We start from the raw sequence: 19,362 nt of genomic DNA, 5'->3' as shown, positions 1-19,362 counted from the left end.
AGATTTAGATATAGCTCCCATATATATCTTTCACCCGATATGGACTAATATGGTCCTAAAAGCCAGAGTTTTGACCCAATTTGGTTAAAATTTTGCACAGGGAGTAAATTTAGCATTGTAGCTATGCGTGCCAAACTTGATTGAAATCGGTTCAGATTTAGATATAGCTCCCATATATATCTTTCGCCCGATATGCACTAATATGGACCCAGAAGCCAGAGTTTTATACCGATATGCTTGAAATTTTGTACAAGTATAACACTTAGTCGCGTAGTGTGCAAAATTTGAGTGAAATCGGTTCAGATATAGATATAGCTCCCATATATATCTTTCGCCCGATGTGGACTTATATGGCCCTAGAAGCCAGAGGTTTATACCGATATGCTTGGAATTTTGTACAAATATAACACTTAGTCGCGTAGTCAAGTGTGCAAAATTTGAGTGAAATCGGTTCAGATTTAGATATAGCTCCCATATATATCTTTCGCCCGATGTGGACTTATATGGCCCCAGAAGCCAGAGTTTTGGCCCAATTTGCTTGAAATTTTTCACTAGGAGTACAATTAGTATTGCAGTTAAGTGTGAAAAATTTGATTGAAATCGGTGCAGATTTAGATATAGCTCCCATATATATCTTTCGCCAGATATGGACTAATATGGTTCTAATAGCCAGAGTTTTTGCCCAATTGGGTTGAAATTTTGCACAGGGAGTAGATTTAGCATTGTAGCTATGCGTGCCAAATTTGATTGAAATCGGTTCAGATTTATATATAGCTCCCATATATAGCTTTCGCCCGATTTACACTCTTATGACCAAAGAGGCCAATTTTTTACTCCGATTTAGTTGAAATTTTGCACAGGGAATAGAATTAGCATTGTAGCTATGCGTGGCCAATTTGGTTGAAATCAGTTCAGATTTAGATATAGCTCCCATATATATGTTTTTCTGATTTCGACAAAAATGGTCAAAATACCAACATTTTCCCTTTTAAAATCGCCTCTGCTTAGCCGAAAAGTTGTAAAAATGACTCTAATTTTCCTAAACTTCTAATACATATATATCGAGCGATAAATCATAAATAAACTTTTGCGAAGTTTCCTTAAAATTGCTTCAGATTTAAATGTTTCCCATACTTTTTTACTAACATTGTGTTCCACCCTAGTGCATTAGCCGATTTAAATTTTGAGTCTATAGATTTTGTAGAAGTCTATCAAATTCTGTCCAAATCGATTGATATTTAAATGTATGAATATGACACAAACCTTTATATATAGTCCTCAACACATTTGACGGATGTGATATGGTATCGAAAATTTAGATCCACAAAGTGGTGCAGGGCATAAGATAGTCGGCCCCGCCCGACTTTAGACTTTCCTTACTTGTTTTTTTTTAAGTTGAACCCCCCCAAATTAAAATCCTGGCTACGGCCTTGGGGAAGTGTACTAGTTGAACGGCTCTGCTTGGGAGAATATCTGTCATCAAACCCCCCTGAAATTTTCAAAGGAAACTATTATTTTTGATTCATGGTGGTGGGTATTTAAGATTCGGCCCGGCCGAACTTACTCGTATATTTGGAGTAAAAATGTCTTTTTCTATACTTACTTATTATTACCACACTGCAAGTAATTAAAACCACTACAAAAAGAAGCATTAATTAATGATATACTTATGCAACTCACTTTATTTCGTAATTATTTCAATGGGAAAACCCATATCTGAATATTTAATTATTTTGGTTGTTTTTGGTCAATTGAAAATTAAAATTATTATACGGTGTATATATATATATTTAAACTCTCTATTTCTCTTTCTCTCGCTCTCTTTCTCGCTTGCATACTCTCGAAATTAATTCATTCAACTCGCTATGTTGTCATCATTCAATGTTAACAATTTTAATACTTATTTATGTATATGTGTGTGTGTGTGTGGGGGGGGGGGTTCTGTATGAGAGTGGTCGGATGTATGTTAAGTACATATCTATGGTATTGAGTGGGTATGCAAATGCTTGAACAATTAGACACTCACATACATATGTATGGATATCCTGTTATGTGAATGGATATTGCAATTTGCCAGAATGTGAGGGTATAAATGTCCATATTTAATGCAGATACAAATGCAGTTTTATTTGATTTTGCATCTGAAGTGGGTGTGTGTATGGGTGTGTGTTAGTGTTTGTTATGCCATTTTTTTTATTCGTTAATGGAAATCCTGGTCAAAAGACCTTAAATAATGGTGTTTTATTTTATTTTTTTTTTCTCTGATTTTTTTTATTATAAATATTCTGGTTTGGTTCATTCTCATATATATATATATAAATATAAATAATTATTAATGTATATGGTAAGTATGTGTATAAATAAATAAATTTATATATATGTATATAGGTTTATATGTATATAAATATATGTATAAATGTTTCTATTAAATATGTTTATGTATAATTACGTATATGTGAAAGTTTTGTTCCAACATAGGCAATAAATATTAAAATACTTTTTTAAAAATACATACATATGTATGAGATATTTCGTATTTTTTCTTGTTTTTTTTTTATATTTTTTATTTTTTGGTGAATCTCATAGTGATTTTATGATTTCAAGAGTCATCATTTAATGTACATTTGTCATATTCAGTTTATGATGTATTCATGTGTCTGTTGGTAGAGCATAAAACATTTGCGATATTTTTTGCACCTTGTAATATTATTTTAATATAACATTTATTAAATTCATATGTATGCAAATGTTGTAAGAAAACATATTAAATATATTTTGTCCATCAGTGTAAGATATATAAAAACAATTTTTGTTTATATGTAAATATATCATTGTGTTTTATATAGATCCATTTGTTTAATGTTTATCGGGAAACAAAAGCTTTTGCCTTAGGCAAAATATCTTTAATTAAACCATTCGATTTGAAGTGTTTCTGTTTTTTTTTTTTTCTCTCTAGAGCAAATTGTAATTAATTTAAAACTATTATTGTTCTTTACCTTATATGGGGCAAATTTTGTTTAACTAATTTCCCATAGGCAATATTATGATTGATTTTTTTTTATAAAATCGAGTTTTTTTGTCACATTTTCTTTAGTTCTTTTTTTTAAGATAATTATAATGCAAATGTATGCATTTTCTATACATAAGCATATGCATTTTATTATTCATTCTCAATAGCTTTAAGGCCTAAGGTGATTATTATTTGCAGCATGTTGGTTATTTTCTGTCTTTGCTTTGTCATTATTTAATTTTTTGTAACTACTGAATAATTTGGCATTGATGGAAGAGGTATTTATGAAATGAACAATTTGTCTTTATGGCTCTGTTTTCCCTTTCAAAAGATTTTTCTGGTTGGTTATTATTTTCCGAATACAAACTGAAGTCTTTGGCTCTGCAATTAGAAGAAAACAAAGAAAATATATGAATATTTTGGCATAATAAAGTTTAAAATTATTATTTATTTATTATAATATTTACACGCAAAAAAAAAAAAAAAACGTTTGGAAAACGTGTACCGAAAACGTTTTTCTTTTGTTTAGAGTTTTTTGAATTGCTCCGAAAATTTTAAACTTTTAAAATTTTAAACTTTAAAAATTCTTTGTTACAAAATTTTTATTATTTCAATAAAAAAAGTTATGTTTGAAACAACAACACAGTCCATTTGGTTTATATCAAACACTGTTCTTTTCTGACTTTAGCTCTTTAATAATATACATTTTACAGTTCAAAATTTAATATAGTACAATGTAATGTTGAACATTTTTTCGGAATCTTCCGAACATATCTGGAATATATGTAAAAAAAAAACAAAAAAAAACCTTTGGTCGAAGCAGGGATCGAACCCACGACCCTTGTCATGCAAGTCGGACGTAGCAACCACTGCTCCACGGTGCCAAACTAAATGTTTGTTTCTGCTAAACAAACTTTGTTTATTCGGTTCGTGGGCGCCGCAAGCTATGCTACATAAATATAACTTATATGGATATTTATCTATTGATGACCATAACAGGTACATAGCTCAGTGGTTAGTGTGTTGGCTTACAAAGTGCATGGTCCGCGGTTCGATTCTCCGTCTAGGCGAAAGGTAAAAAATTTTAAGAATCATATAATTTCTTCTAAATTGTTGGTATTACAGGAAAAGGTGAAAGAAAGAACTAAAAAAAAACCTCGCGGATGTGAGAAAGATGTGAGGGAAAATGCAATTAGCAAGAAACCAATGTGTTTTTTTTGAGTTTGTCTTTATGAAATTGTTTTTACATCCTGGAAAAGAATAAACGTTTATCACAAAAAGTATATACTTTTCTTCCAAATACACTTCCTTACAGCAATAAGCAAATGAGAAACGAACTTTGTTTGTCTAAAATTTCATTTGGGAGGAAAGAATTATTTTTTTGCTTGTAGAAGTTATTCTAAATGTACAACTTTAAAAGCACTTCCAAAAATGTCTTCCCACACAGAAAAAAAATCAGTTTTCCATGGAAAATTTTTGCAAAATTTTATTTATATAGAAATTTTCTGTCAAAACTTTATTTCTTCAGATTTTTTTTTTCAAAATTTTATTTCTATAGAAAATTTTGGCAAAATTTTATTTATATAGAAGATTTTGTCAAGGTTCTATTTCTATGCACCGAAAACAAAGTGAACTGGTTTATTGGAAGAATGAATTACCACGCACGAAAATTGAACTAAATTTTACCCCACATTTTGAGATTTCCACAAAGCCTTGTTAAAACCAGGAAATTATAATGCCCTGTCATACTTTTTAACTGAAGTTCACGAAATTACATCATCTCATAGAAGAAAAAAATTAACTAAAAGTAAACAAGTATATACGGCCGTAAGTTCGGCCAGACCGAATCTAATGTACCCATGGATTGCATAGAAACTTCTACTAAAGACTGTCATCCACAATCGAATTACTGGGTTCCAGTAACACTTGCCGTCTTCTAAATAGTAAGTTAGTCCGTACGGGATATATATTAAACAAAGAAAGTCCGATTAAATACTAAATTAAATAATACAAGTATATACGGTCGTAAGTTCGGCCAGGCCGAAGCTTATGTGCGCTCCACCATGGATTGCGTAGAAACTTATACTGAAGACTGTCATCCACAATCGAATTACTTGGGTTGCGGTAACACAAGTCGATGGCAAGGTATCTTAAAACTTCCTAACACCGTAATAAATACCACATAGTCCAAACGTGGTATATATTAAACTAAAAAGGCCGATTAAATACGTATATAATTAAGTTTAAAGTTTCTATAGAAATAAAATTTTGACAAAATAAAATTTTGACAACATTATCTATAAAAGTAAAATTTGGAAAAAATTTTCTATAGACGTAAAATTTGAAAAAAATTTTCTATAGAAGTAAAATTTGGAAAAAAATTTGCTATAGAAATAAAATTTTGACAAAATTTTCCATAGAAGTAAAACTTGGAAAAATTTTCTATAGACATAAAATTTGGAAAAATTTTTCTATAAAAATAAAATTTTGGTAGATTATGTTTGGCTCGAGTGGCAACCATGATTAAGAACCGATATGGACCAATTTTTGTTGATTGGGGATCGGCTATATATAACTATAGACCGATACGGACCAATTTTGGCATGGTTATTAGCGGCCTTATACTAACACCACGTTGTAAATTTCAACCGGATCGGAAGAATTTTGCTCCTCCAAGAGGCTCCGGAGATCAAATCTGGGGAACGGTTTATATGGGGGCTATATATAATTATGGACCGATATGGACCAATTCTTGCGTGTTTCTTAGAGACCACATTCTAAAACCATGTTCCAAATTTCAACTCCAAGAGGGTCCGGAGATCAAATCTGGACCAATTCTTGCGTGTTTCTTAGAGACCACATTCTAGCACCATGTTCCAAATTTCAACCGGATCGGATGAATTGTGCTCCTCCAAGAGGCTCCGGAAGACAAATCTGGGGATCGATTTAGATTGGGGCTATATATAATTATGGACCGAAATGGACCAATTCTTGCATGGTTGTTAGAGACCATATACTAACACCACGTACCAAATTTCAACCGGATCGGAAGAATTTTGCTCCTCTAAGAAGCTCCGGAGTTCACATCTGGGGATCGGCTTATATGGGGGCTATATATAATTATGCAGCGATATGGACCAATTTTGGCATGGTTGTTAGAGACCATATACTAACACCACGTACCAAATTTCAACCGGATCGGATGAAATTTGCTTCTCTTAGAGGCTCCGCAAGCCAAATCGGGGGATCGGTTTATATGGGGGGCTATATATAATTATGGACCGATGCGGACCAATTTTTGCATGGATGTTAGAGACCATATACTAACACCACGTACCAAATTTCAGCAGGATCGGATGAAATTTGGTTCTCTTAGAGGCGCCGCAAGCCAAATCGGGGAATCGGTTTATATGGGGGCTATATGTAATTATGGACCGATATGGACCAATTTTTGCATGGTTGTTAGAGACCATATACTAACACCATGTACCAAATTTCAGCCGGATCGGATGGAATTTGCTTCTCTTAGAGCAATCGCAAGCCACATTTGGGGGTCCGTTTATATGGGGGCAATACGTAAAAGTGGACCCATATGGACCAATTTTTGCATGGTTGTTAGAGACCATACACTAACACCATGTACCAAATTTCAGCCGGAGCGAATGAAATTTGCTTCTTTTAGAGCAATCGCAAGCCAAATTTGTGGGTCCGTTTATATGGGGGCTATACGTAAAAGTGGACAGATATGGGCCATTTGCAATACCGTCCGACCTACATCAATAACAACTACTTGTGCCAAGTTTCAAGTCGATAGCTTGTTTCGTTCGGAAGTTAGCGTGATTTCAACAGACGGACGGGCGGACATGCTCAGATCGACTCAGAATTTCACCACGACCCAGAATATATATACTTTATGGGGTCTTAGAGCAATATTTCGATGTGTTACAAACGGAATGACAAAGTTAATATACCCCCATCCTATGGTGGAGGGTATAATAATATGCATTTAATACTAGCGACGCCATCTATGTGTCAGACCGGGGACTTATCAGCCAACCTGTTATATTGTTAAAATTTTATTCCTATAGAAAATTTTTCAAAATTTTATTTCTTCAGAAATTTCTCAAAATTTTATTTCCAGAGAAAATTTTATTTCCATTAAAAATTTTGGCAAAAATTTTATTTATATAGAAAATTTTCTCAAAATTGTATTTCTTCAGAAAACTCTTTCAAAATTTTGTTTCCATAGAAATTTATTTCAAAATTTTATTTCTAGAGAAAATTTTGTCATAATTTTATTTTTATAGAAAATGTAAGTACCTCTTACTTGGAGAGAAAAATCTACCAAAACATCAAGAGTTCCAATAATAAAGTATCTACCATTTTTGGTAGAATTCTACCAAATGTGACAACCGTGATTTCAATCCGTTGAATTGTTGCGACATTTTGGAGAGTTAGGTTGCCACTAAAAATACCAAAGTGTCAATCATCTCAAGACCACGCTTAAGACGAGCAATTCGAAAAAATGTTTTCTTGAAATGAAAGAAATCGTATTTAAATTCATTGATAGATTAAGACTTATTTAGCATCTTTGGTTTAAAGTTTTGTTTCTGTTTGAATTATGAAAATATTTTTTACATTGAAGTATCTGTTATAATTTGGATTTTTGTACTAGCAGTTGTTTGTAAGTGAATTGCGTCATTAATATATCGCAAAAAACGAATGGAAATTCGCTAAATGAGATATGTATCCTAATGTTAGATTTATTGTTTCTAGATTTAAAACTATATTGATTCATAAAAACTGTCTTTATTTTAAAGAAGCTACAATGCCAAAATCCTTAAAGGAACATCGAAGTCTTCTGATCTAAGTACGTTTTTAGGGTGGTTAACCATTTCCCAATGAGTCTAAATATCACAATTTTTTCTTTCTCAATGTGTACATATTTCGATGTGAATTAAAAATGCTATAAAAATTTCTAAAACATAGGCTGCAATAATGCCATAGCTCTAGTTATTTTTGTATTTACCACCTTGCGTTTTACCACCTTGCCTCGTCCTTATGTAGGCCTCTGTTTGCTATATCAGTAGTATATTATAAATATTTAAAATATTTACAAATAGTTATTGAATTAATAAAAATTTACACTTGAATGTTTATTAAAGGCTTTAAATGCTATTTTGCATATGGAAATTTAACATCGAAAAAAAAAAAACATAAACACACACACCTTCACACAGGGTCTGCTCTCTAATGCCATTTAATTGAATGTCATGACACAAATGTTGAACACACTTACTGTCCACTAAATCCACTCAATTTCTGTGTGTATTTTTGTGCCTTGGTTTTTCTTTTTCATACAGTCGATAAAAACCCTGCAAACATTTTCTAGCAAAAATGAATCTTAGTAGAATATCATGAACGTTAATTGTACTCCCTGTGCAAAATTTCACGTAAATTGGATTACAAATTTGACCACTGTGGTCATATGAGTGAAATCGGGCGAAAGATATATATGGGAGCTATATAGAAATCTGAACCAAATTTCAACTCTTTTTGCAAAATTTAAAGCAACTCAGGGAAACCTCTGGCTTCTGGAGCCTTATAAGCACATATCGGGTGAAAGATATATATGGGAGCAATATCTAAATAAAAACAAAATCAAAAGGGTTCTATACCGACCCAAAATAGATATTTGTCCTACATTTGAAGTTGATTGGACCAAAACTGCGACCTAGACATTGATTACAAAAATGTGTTCACAGACGGACAAACGGACATGGCTAGATCAGCCCACCCGTGCCAAAAATAATTTACCAAAATTTTAAGAAAATTCTACCAAATTAAAAAAAAAAGTATTTTGAAGTTTTAAATCAAATTTTTTTGGTTATTATGAAAAAAAGTTGTTTTCCGTGCAAGATTTTTTTTCGTATTTCTATCGAAAATTCTGTTAACATGTTATATCTTTAGAAAATTTTGTAATTTTCTTATCGATAATTTTGTTAACATTTTATTTCATTCGAAAATTTTGTCAATATTTTATTCCTATAGAAAATTTTGTTAAAATTTTTTTTCTATAGAAAACTTTTTCACAATTTTATTTCTATAGAAAATGTTGTCAAAATTTTATTCCTATAGAATATTTTGTTAAAATTTTATTTCTTTAAAAAATTTTGTCAAAATCTTATTTCTATAGAAAATTTTGTAAAAATTTTATTTTGTCAAATTTTGTAAAAATTTTATTTTGTAAAATTTTGTCAAAATTTTATTTCTTTAGAAAATGTTGTTAACGGTTTAATTTTTATAGAAATTTTTTTTCAAATTGTTATTTCTATAGAAAATTTTATCAAAATTTTATTTGTATAGATAAAATTGTCAACATTTTATTTCTATAACAAATTTTGTCAATAGTTTATTTTTTATAGAAAATTTTGTCTAAATTGTATTGCTTAAAAAATTTTGTGAAAATTTTTTTTCTATAGAAAATTCTGTCAAAATATTATGTCTGTAGAAAATGTTGTCAAAAATGTATTTGTATAGTACATTTTGTTAAAATTTTATTTCTATAGAAAATTTTGTCAAAATGTTATTTCTGTAGAAAATTTTGTTGAAATTTCACTTCTATAGAAAATTTTGTCAAAATTTTATTTCTGTACACACAAAAAAATCTGATTTAATCACGAAATTAATTGATCCAATTAATTTTTAATTGAAATGTCTTCAATCACAGAAATGATAGTATCAATTAAAAAATTAATTGAAGGTCAATTAAAAAGTTAATTGATCCAATTAAAAAATTAATTGATACTAATATTTTTGTGATTGATTTTTGTTTCAATTAAAAAAAATTCTTGAATCAATTAAATTTTTAATTGAATATTAAAACTCAATTACAATTTTAATTGGAAAATTTTTCGTGAAATTTTTTTGCGTGTAGAAAATTTTGTCAAAATTTTATTTCTTTACAGATTTTTGTCAACAATTTATGTTGGTTAAGCTACACTTGTAGTTTAGTCAATGCATGGTTTTAAGCTGAAATCAAAAAAACAACAACAATGATTAAAGAACAAAAAAACAACAATAACAAAACAAAACGGACAATTTATTTCTATAGAAAATTTTGTCATAATTTTATTTCTATAGGAACATTTTGTTAAAATTTCATTTCTATAGAAAATTTTGTCCAAATTTTATTTCTACAGAAAATTTTGTCAAAATATTAGTTCTATAGAAAATTTTGTCAAAATTTTATTTCTATAGAAAATTTTGTAAAAACTTTATTTCTATAGAAAATGTTGTCAACATTTCATTTCTTTAAAAAATTTTGTCAAAATTTTATTTCTGTACAAAATTTTGTAAAACTTTATTCCTATAGACAATTTTATCCAAATTTTATTTCTGTAGAAAATCTCAACATTTTATTTCTGTAAAAAATTTTGTCAAAATTTTGTTTATTTAGCTAAAAATATATTTGCATATAAAATTTTGTTAAAATTTTATTCATATAGAAAATTTTGTGAAAATTATATTTTTATAGAATTTAACAAAATTTTTAAATTTTGTCAAAATTTTATTTCTTTAGAAAATGTTGTTAACGGTTTAATTTTTATAGAATTTTTTGTCAAATTGTTATTTCTATAGAAAATTTTATCAAAATTTTATTTGTATAGATAAATTTGTCAACATTTTATTTCTATAAAAAAATTGTCAATAGTTTATTTTTTATAGAAAATTTTGTCTAAAGTGTATTGCTTAAAAAATTTTGTGAAAATTTTATTTCTATAGAAAATTCTGTCAAAATATTATGTCTCTAGAAAATGTTGTCAAATATGTATTTGTATAGTACATTTTGTTAAAATTTTATTTCTAAAGAAAAATTTGTCAAAATTTTATTTTTGTAGAAATTTTTTTTGAAATTTCACTTCTATAGAAAATTTTGTCAAAATTTTATTTCTTTACAAATTTTTGTCAACAATTTCTGTTGGTTAAGCTACACTTGTTGTTTAGTCAATGCATGGTTTTAAGCTGAAATCAAAAAAACAACAACAATGATTAAAGAACAAAAAAACAACAATAACAAAACAAAACGGACAATTTATTTTTATAGAATATTATGTCAAAATTTTATTTCTATAGGAAAATTATGTTAAAATTTAATTTCTATAGGAAAATTTTGTTAAAATTTCATTTCTATAGAAAATTTTGTCAAAATTTTATTTCTATAGGAAAATTATGTTAAAATTTAATTTCTATAGAAAATTTTGTCAAAATTTTATTTCTACAGAAAATTTTGTCAAAATATTATTTCTATAGAAAATTTTGTCAAAATTTTATTTCTATAGAAAATTTTATCAAAATTTTATTTCTGTAGAAAATGTTGTCAACATTTTATTTTTATAGCAAATTTTGTCAAAATTTTATTTTTATAGCAAATTTTGTCAAAATTTTATTTTTATAGCAAATTTTGTCAAAATTTTATTTTTATAGCAAATTTTGTCAAAATTTTATTTCTATAAAAAATTTTGTAAAAACATTTTTTCTATAGACAATTTTATCAAAATTTTATTTCTGTAGAAAATGTTGTCAACATTTTATTTCTGTAAAAAATTTTGTCAAAATTTTATTTCTATAGCTACTTTTGTTAAAATTTTATTTCTATAGAAAATTGTGTAAAAATTTTATTTCTAAAGAAAATTTGATCAAAGTTTTATTTGAAAATATGAAAATTGTGTCAACATTTTATTTGTATAGATAATTTTGTCAACAGTTTATTTCTATAAAAAAAATTTTCAATTGTTTTTTTATAGATAATTTTGTCTAAATTGTATTGCTTAAAAATTTTTGTGAAGATTTTATTTCTTTAGAAAATTCTGTCAAAATATTATGTCTGTAGAAAATGTTGTCAAAAATGTAGTTGTATATATAAAATTTTGTCAAAATTTAATTTCTATAGAAAATTTTGTAAACATTTTTTTTCTATAGATTTTTTTTCAAAATATTATTTCTATAGAAAATTTTGTCAAAAAATTATTTTTATATAACATTTTGTCAAAATTTTATTTCTATATAATATTTTGTCAACATTTTATTTCTATAGAAAATTTTGTCAAATTTTATTTCTATAAAAAATTTTGTCAAAATTTTATTTCTATAGAAAATTTTGTCAAAATTTTATTTCTAAGGAAAATTTTATTTCTATTGAAAATTGTGTCAAAATTTTATTTGTATAAAAATTTTGTCAAAATTTTATTTGTACAAAAACTTTATTTTTATAGAAAACTAGCGTAACCCGGCCCGCTTCGCTGCGCATTCCGAAGCATATTTGTAGGAACAATTTGCGTTAACTTAGTCAACCATATCCTTCGTGCTGAAAACAAATTCGAAAATACGGAGGATATTCATATGTAAAACGGTTCGTCTTAATAAATGTCTGGGAGAGTGTGTACCCTTTCCTCCAAATTTTTTAAATAATGTTCTGTATTCAAGTAGTTGGACAATCTTCTATATTTCTTGAGAATTTTAAGTGTGGTTTGTCAAGGAAAGGTATCCTTCTCCTCAAAATTAAGCACTATATTATAATAACATACAATAAAATATTGTTTCCCATCCAATAAATCGGAAAAAGCAAAAGTAGTAAAAAAGTTTACCACATTAACCCTCTATGTTGGCTGCCAATTTCATGTAAATTTAAGTTCGTTACTAAAAAGAAGTCTGGCAGAAGGCTGTGCAAAAATCATAAAATTATGTACCGAGTTCCCATTTATGGACAACCCTCTACTTTCAATTTAAGAAAAAAAACGGACAAAAGGGAACCCTCTCCCCACCTTCAATCCACACCGACCTGATATCGGAATTATAAGCCTAAAGGGGCGGCCTCTCTTCCGTCCAAATATCACAAAGTCAGGTATCAACTATTAATATCGTAACCTCTCCCCAGTCCTCTGTAAATTTCAAGTAACTCGGTAAAGTTTAATTGTTTCTCTGTATATACTTAAGAGAAGCCGATGTCTCCCTATGCCCCTTTGTTTTTATTAAAAAATCTGGAACCTGATATAAATTTCATAACCTCGCCCATTTTTTCCGTGAAATTTCAGTCGCGGGAATTTAGTTTTGTTTTCACTGTACTTTAAAAAAAAAGTCGGGCAAAGGGGCTGTTCCCAACCCTCCCCCCCACCCAAATATCGAAAAGTAATGTAGAGGATTTTTGTCTAGATGCCAACCCCAACATTCAATGAAAATTTCAAGCAAATCGCATAATTTTGTTCCAAGTTTCAAAAAGTAGGGCAAGGGGGAGGTCCCTCTCCCCGTCGACATATGAAATCATCAGGTATCCGATATTAATTAAATAACCTCACCGCATGTTCTCTGTAAATCTCAGATAATTTAGAGAATTTTAGTTTTTTCACTGTACATTAAAAAATGTCGAACAAAGGGAGGTCCCCCTCCGCCACCAAATATCGAAATATAAAGTAGCGGATCTTTGTCTAGATGCCAACCCCAACCTTCAATGAAAATTTCAAGCAAATCGGTCAACTTTGGTCCAAATTTCAAAAAGTCCGACAAAGGGGAGGTCCCCTCCGCGACCAGGTGTCAAAAATGAGGTACCCTATTTTCACCACATGAACGCCCCCTACGATCTCTGAGAGTTTCAAGTAAATCGGTTCAGCCGTTTCGTAGCCAACTCGGACCATACAAACAAACAAAAAGTCGCTTAAGGGGAGGTACCCCCTCCCGATCAAATTTCGAAAAAAAAATTGCGAATCTTTGTCTAGGGATCACCCCCTACTATCCCTGAAAACTTCGTGCAAATCGGTCAAATTTGGTTTAATTTTCAAAAAGTCGGACAAAGGGAGGTTCCTCTCCGCGACCATATGTCAAAAAATGAGGTACCCTATTTTCAGCACATGAATGCCCCCCACGATCTCTGAAAGTTTCAAGTAAATCGGTTCAGCCGTTTTCGCGCCAACCCGGAACATACAAATAAACAAACAAACAAACAAACAAATAAACAAACATAATTTGAATTTTATATATAGATTTTATCAAAATTTTATTTATATAGAAAATTGTATCAAAATTTTATTTATATAGAAAATTTTATCAAAATTTTATTTCTACCGAAAATTTTGCCTACGCGAAATGTGGACGTTTGATTGACGCGGTGGTGCCAATCGCAAGACGAAAAGTCTAACCCATTTTGCACTTTAGCTAACGAAGATTAGCAGATTTTCATATGGTCCACGATGTTTTCTACGTTAACTCAAAATGCAAAATATTCAAATCATTAATGCTCCATTGCCCCACTATCATCTCCCATTATTATCAATGACTATATTTTGTGTTATTGTTTAGAGCACGTATAGAAAATTTAATTGTTTTTTTATTTAAATTTAGCTATGAAAATTGCAAACAAAAAAAAATAAATATGTTAAATGCGGTTTTTGATTTGTACATCATTAAATTATATTTTTGTTCCTAAAGCGCAAAACTTTTTATGGGCAAAACACAGGGAGGGTAAACTTTTAGGCCTACACATAAAAAAAATGTTTTACTTGGATCGAAAAATTTTGTGATAAACAAAATTTTCTTTGGGTCATAAAAACCTGAATCTATAGTAAATAGGCCAACAAATACTTTTTTTACCAAGAAATTTTTATTCACCTAAATTTTTTTTTTTTTTTGAAAAAATAGTAAATAACTTCTCTATGTGTATACATCAAAAATTATTCCTGCTATCATTGAATTGCATTGCATTGAATTAATTCAAGCAGAGCAAACCATTGGTAGTCATTCGTACACAATTAATTTTCTAGTTCATTATTCCATGTTCATTAGAATGCGTTTTTTTTTTTGTTGTTTCCCTTTTCTCTCCCTTTTTTCGCTTAAAAACGAAAGAGTTGTGGTAAAAAGGCAGAACATTGGTTTTTTTTTCAACTCATCATGCTAAAAAACGAGAAAAAAGACAATAGAAAGCAACATCACATCGATTAGTAATGAATTGTTTGGTAATAGCATTCCGTTTACTGAGTACAACGATATCGCCATCTGCATCCATAAATCATGTAAAATAGTTGCTAGAGCAAAACAGCAGTAAACGCCTATTAAGTAAGTGAATGCATTATTAGGGAATACTCTCATATTCTGCACCCAATCATGCATAGATGAATAGAGATATAGTGGATAGGCATTGATAGAAGTCATGCATGAATATAAGGAGAGAGGGATTCCCACTAGGCCAGCCAGAGCTACGCTTAATGGTTTTTTCAAAAAAAAAAAAAAAACAACAACAACAACAAAAGGAAACAAAACACAATTTTCTATAAAAATACAATTTTGACAACGTTTGCTATAAAAATAAAATTTTGACAAAATTTTCTATAGAAATAAAAAATTAACTAAATTTTCTATACAAATATATATTTTTGACAAAATTTTCTATAGAAATAACATTTTGACAAAATTTTCTATAGAAATAAAATTTTGACAAAAGTTTTCTATAGAAATAAAATTTTGACAAAAGTTTTCTATAGAAATAAAATTTTGACAAAATTTTCTATAGAAATAAAATTTTGACAATTTTGACAAAGTTTGCCATAAAAATAAAATTTTGACAAAATTTTCTATAGAAATAAAAAATTAACAAAATTTTCTATAGAAATACAATTTTGACAAAGTTTGCTATAAAAATAAAATTTTTTATACAAATATATTTTTGAAAAAATTTTCTATAGAAATACAATTTTGACAAAATTTTCTATAAAAGTGAAATGTCAACAAAATTTTCTATAGAACTAAAATTTTGACAAATTTTCTATAGAAATAAAATTTTAACAAAACAAAAAATTTTGTCAAAATGTTCTATAGAAATGAAATTTTGACAAAATGTTCTATAGAAATAAAATTTTGACAAAAGTTTTCTATAGAAATAAAATTTTGACAAAATGTTCTATAGAAATAAAATTTTGACAAAAGTTTTCTATAGAAATAAAATTTTGACAAAATTTTCTATAAAAATAAAATTTTGACAAAATTTTATATAAAAATAAAAAATTAACAAAATTTTCTATAGAAATAAAATTTTGACAAAATTTTCTATAGAAATAAAATTTTGACAAAATTTTCTACAGAAATAAAATTTTCCATAGAAATAGAATTAAAAAAAAACAAGTATATACGGCCGTAAGTTCGGCCAGGCCGAAGCTTATGTACCCTCCATCATGGATTGCGTAGAAACTTCTTCTAAACACTGCCATCCACAATCGAATTACTTAAGTTGCGGTAACGCTTGCCGATGGCAAGGTATCTTAAAACCTCCTAACACCATCTTCTAAATTGTATGTAAGTCCATACGTGGTATATATTAAATCAAAAAAGATCGATCCAATACGTATATAATTCAGTTTGACAAAGTAGATATAAAATTTTGACAAAATTTTCTACAGAAATAAAATTTTAACAGAATTTTCTATAGAAATAACATTTTCACAAAATTTTCTATAGAAATAAACTTTTGACAAAATTTTCTACAGAAATAAAATCTTGGTAGATTATTTTTGGCTCGAGTGGCAACCATGATTATGAACCGAATAAAATTTGAACAAAATTTTCTATAGAAATAAAATTTTGACAAAAATGAAAATTTTATTATGAACCGAATAAAATTTTAACAAAATTTTCTCTAGAAATAAAATTTTGACAAAATTTTCTATAGAAATAAAATTTTGACAAAGTGGCAACCATGATCGGACCAATTTTGGTATGGTTGTTAGCGACCATATACTAACACCACGTTCCTAATTTGAACCGGATCGGATGAATTTGGCTCCTCCAAGAGGTTCCGGAGGTCAAATCTGGAGAACGTTTTATATGGGGGCTATATATAATTATGGACCGATATGGACCAATTCTGGCACGCTTGGTTAAGATCATATACTAACACCATGTTCCAAATTACAACCGGATTGGATGAAATTTGCTTCTCTTGGAGACTTCGCAAGCCAAATCTGGGGATCGGTTTATATGGGGGCTATATATAATTATGAACCGATGTGGAATAATTTTTGCATGATTGTTACAGACCATATACCAATATCATGTACCAAATTTCAGGCGGATCGGATGAAATTTGCCTCTCTTTGAGGCTCCGGAACCCAATTCTGGGGATCGGTTTATATGGGCGCTATATATAATTATGACCTGATGTGGACTAATTTTTGCACGGTTGTTACAGACCATATACCAACACCATATACCAACATCATGTACAGACCATATACCAACATCATTGCTTCTCTTTGAGGCTCTGCAAGCCAAATCTGGGGATCGGTTTATATGGGGGATATATATAATTATGGACCTATGTGGACCAATTTTTGCATGATTGTTAGAGACCATATACCAACACCATGTACTAAATTTCAGCCGGATCGGATGAAATATGCTTCTCTTAGAGGCTCCACAAGCCAAATCTGGGGATCGGGTTATATGGGGGCTATATATAATTAAGGGCCGATATGGACCAATTTTTGCATGGTTGTTAGAGACCATATATCAACATCATGTACCAAATTTCAGCCGGATCGGATGAAATTTTCTTCTCTTTGAGGCTCCGAAACCCAAATCTGGCGATCGGTTTATATGGGCGCTATATATAATTATGGACCGATGTGGACCAATTTTTGCATGGTTGTTAGAGACCATATACCAACACCATGTACCAAATTTCAGCCGAATCGGATGAAATATGCTTCTGTTAGAGACTCCACAAATCAAATCTGAGGGTCCCTTTATATGGGGGCTATACGTAAAAGTGGACCGATATGGCCCATTTTCAATACCATCCGACCTACATCGATAACAACGACTTGTGCCAAGTTTCAAGTCGATAGCTTGTTTCGTTCGGAAGTTAGCGTGATTTCAACAGACGGACGGACGGACATGCTTAGATCGACTCAGAATTTCACCTCGACCCAGAATATATATACTTTATGGGGTCTTAGAGCAATATTTCGATGTGTTACAAACGGAATGACAAAGTTAATATACCCCCATCCTATGATGGAGGGTATAAAAATATAAAGAAATAAAATTTTTATAAAATATTATATAGAAATAAAATTTTGACAAAATTTTCTATAGAAATAAAATGTTGACAAAATTTTCTATAGAAATAAAATTTTAACAAATTTTTCTATACAAATATATTTTTGACAAAATTTTCTACAAAAATAAAATTTTTACAATATTTTCTATAGAAGTAAAATTTTGACATAATTTTCTATAGAAATACAATTTTGATAAAATTTTCTACAGACATAACATTTTGACAAAACTTTCTACAGAAATAAACTTTTGATCAAATTTTCTATAGAAATAAAATTTTGACAAAATTTTATATTGAAAAAAAATTTTATCTAAAATTTTGCAAAATAAGATTTTTTTGTGAAGTTTTTGTGATAAAATTGTCGCTGCGTTACCGTTAAGAATAAAATATTGCACACTTATTTCAAAACAAGTATATACAGCAGTAAGTTCGGCCGGACTGAATCTTAAATACCCAACACCATAAATCAAATATCATAGTTTCTTTCATGGTGGTTTGATAACAGATATTTTCCCAAGCAGAGCAGATCAACCAGTGCACTTCCCGAAGATTAATTTAAAGATTTTACCTATGAAGACGATATCAGATTCTGGATTTATAAGAACCATTTTTGTTTGAGTTTTAGAGGAATCATTAACATCTCTTGTAAGTGTACAAGAAAATGATGAAATAATGCATTGATTTGAAATCTAAAATCTGTAGATTTTCACCCCCATTATTTAAATGATTACGAGAAGTAAAATCTGGAAATTTTACATTGAGTTTAAAGCAATTTTCATGATCTGTGCGCCTTCTATACCCTCAAGAACAGAAATTGGTTTATAAAGAAGCCTTACCAAATGAACCGATAAAAACTAATTCCGATACACGTTTTTGTGAGTCTAAAATACCAGTATATTTACAATTTCAGGCAAATCGGATAAAAGGTACGGTTTCTAGAAACCCAAGAAATTAAATCGGGAGATCGGTCTTATGGGGGCTATACTAAAATATGGACCGAAACTCACTGTTTTCGGCACATCTTTTTATGGTCCTAAAATACTTCTAGATTTAAAATTTCAAGCAAATTGAACAACAACTACGCGCTGAAAAAAATATTTACGTGATACGCAACCTAAATTTTAGTATGCGAAATTTACAAAATATTAAGGACAAATTTCTTTAAAATTATGAAATTTTAATTAAAATAAAGTATATAATTTTTGCTTCAAAAATTTTTTCATTAAATTTAGGGCACACATTTTGTAAA

General features: G+C 29.3%; 1 protein-coding gene across 2 annotated transcripts in view; it reads right to left on the bottom strand.

The window, feature by feature from the left end:
* Positions 1 to 2,589: 2,589 nt before the first annotated feature.
* The window catches only part of LOC142219645 (uncharacterized), a 145,322-nt gene continuing 128,549 nt past the window's right edge, over positions 2,590 to 19,362 (bottom strand). For both annotated transcript variants that reach the window (XM_075288535.1, XM_075288540.1), the window contains exon 7: positions 2,590 to 3,391. The gene's annotated coding sequence lies outside the window, so the exon portion shown is untranslated. The remainder of the gene's footprint in view (positions 3,392 to 19,362) is intronic.

The sequence above is a fragment of the Haematobia irritans genome, chromosome 1 (assembly GCF_050003625.1).
Source record: "Haematobia irritans isolate KBUSLIRL chromosome 1, ASM5000362v1, whole genome shotgun sequence".
NCBI classification, from domain to species: domain Eukaryota; kingdom Metazoa; phylum Arthropoda; class Insecta; order Diptera; family Muscidae; genus Haematobia; species Haematobia irritans.
Note: the sequence above shows the minus strand (reverse complement) of the source record. Positions and strands in the feature narration are given on the sequence as shown.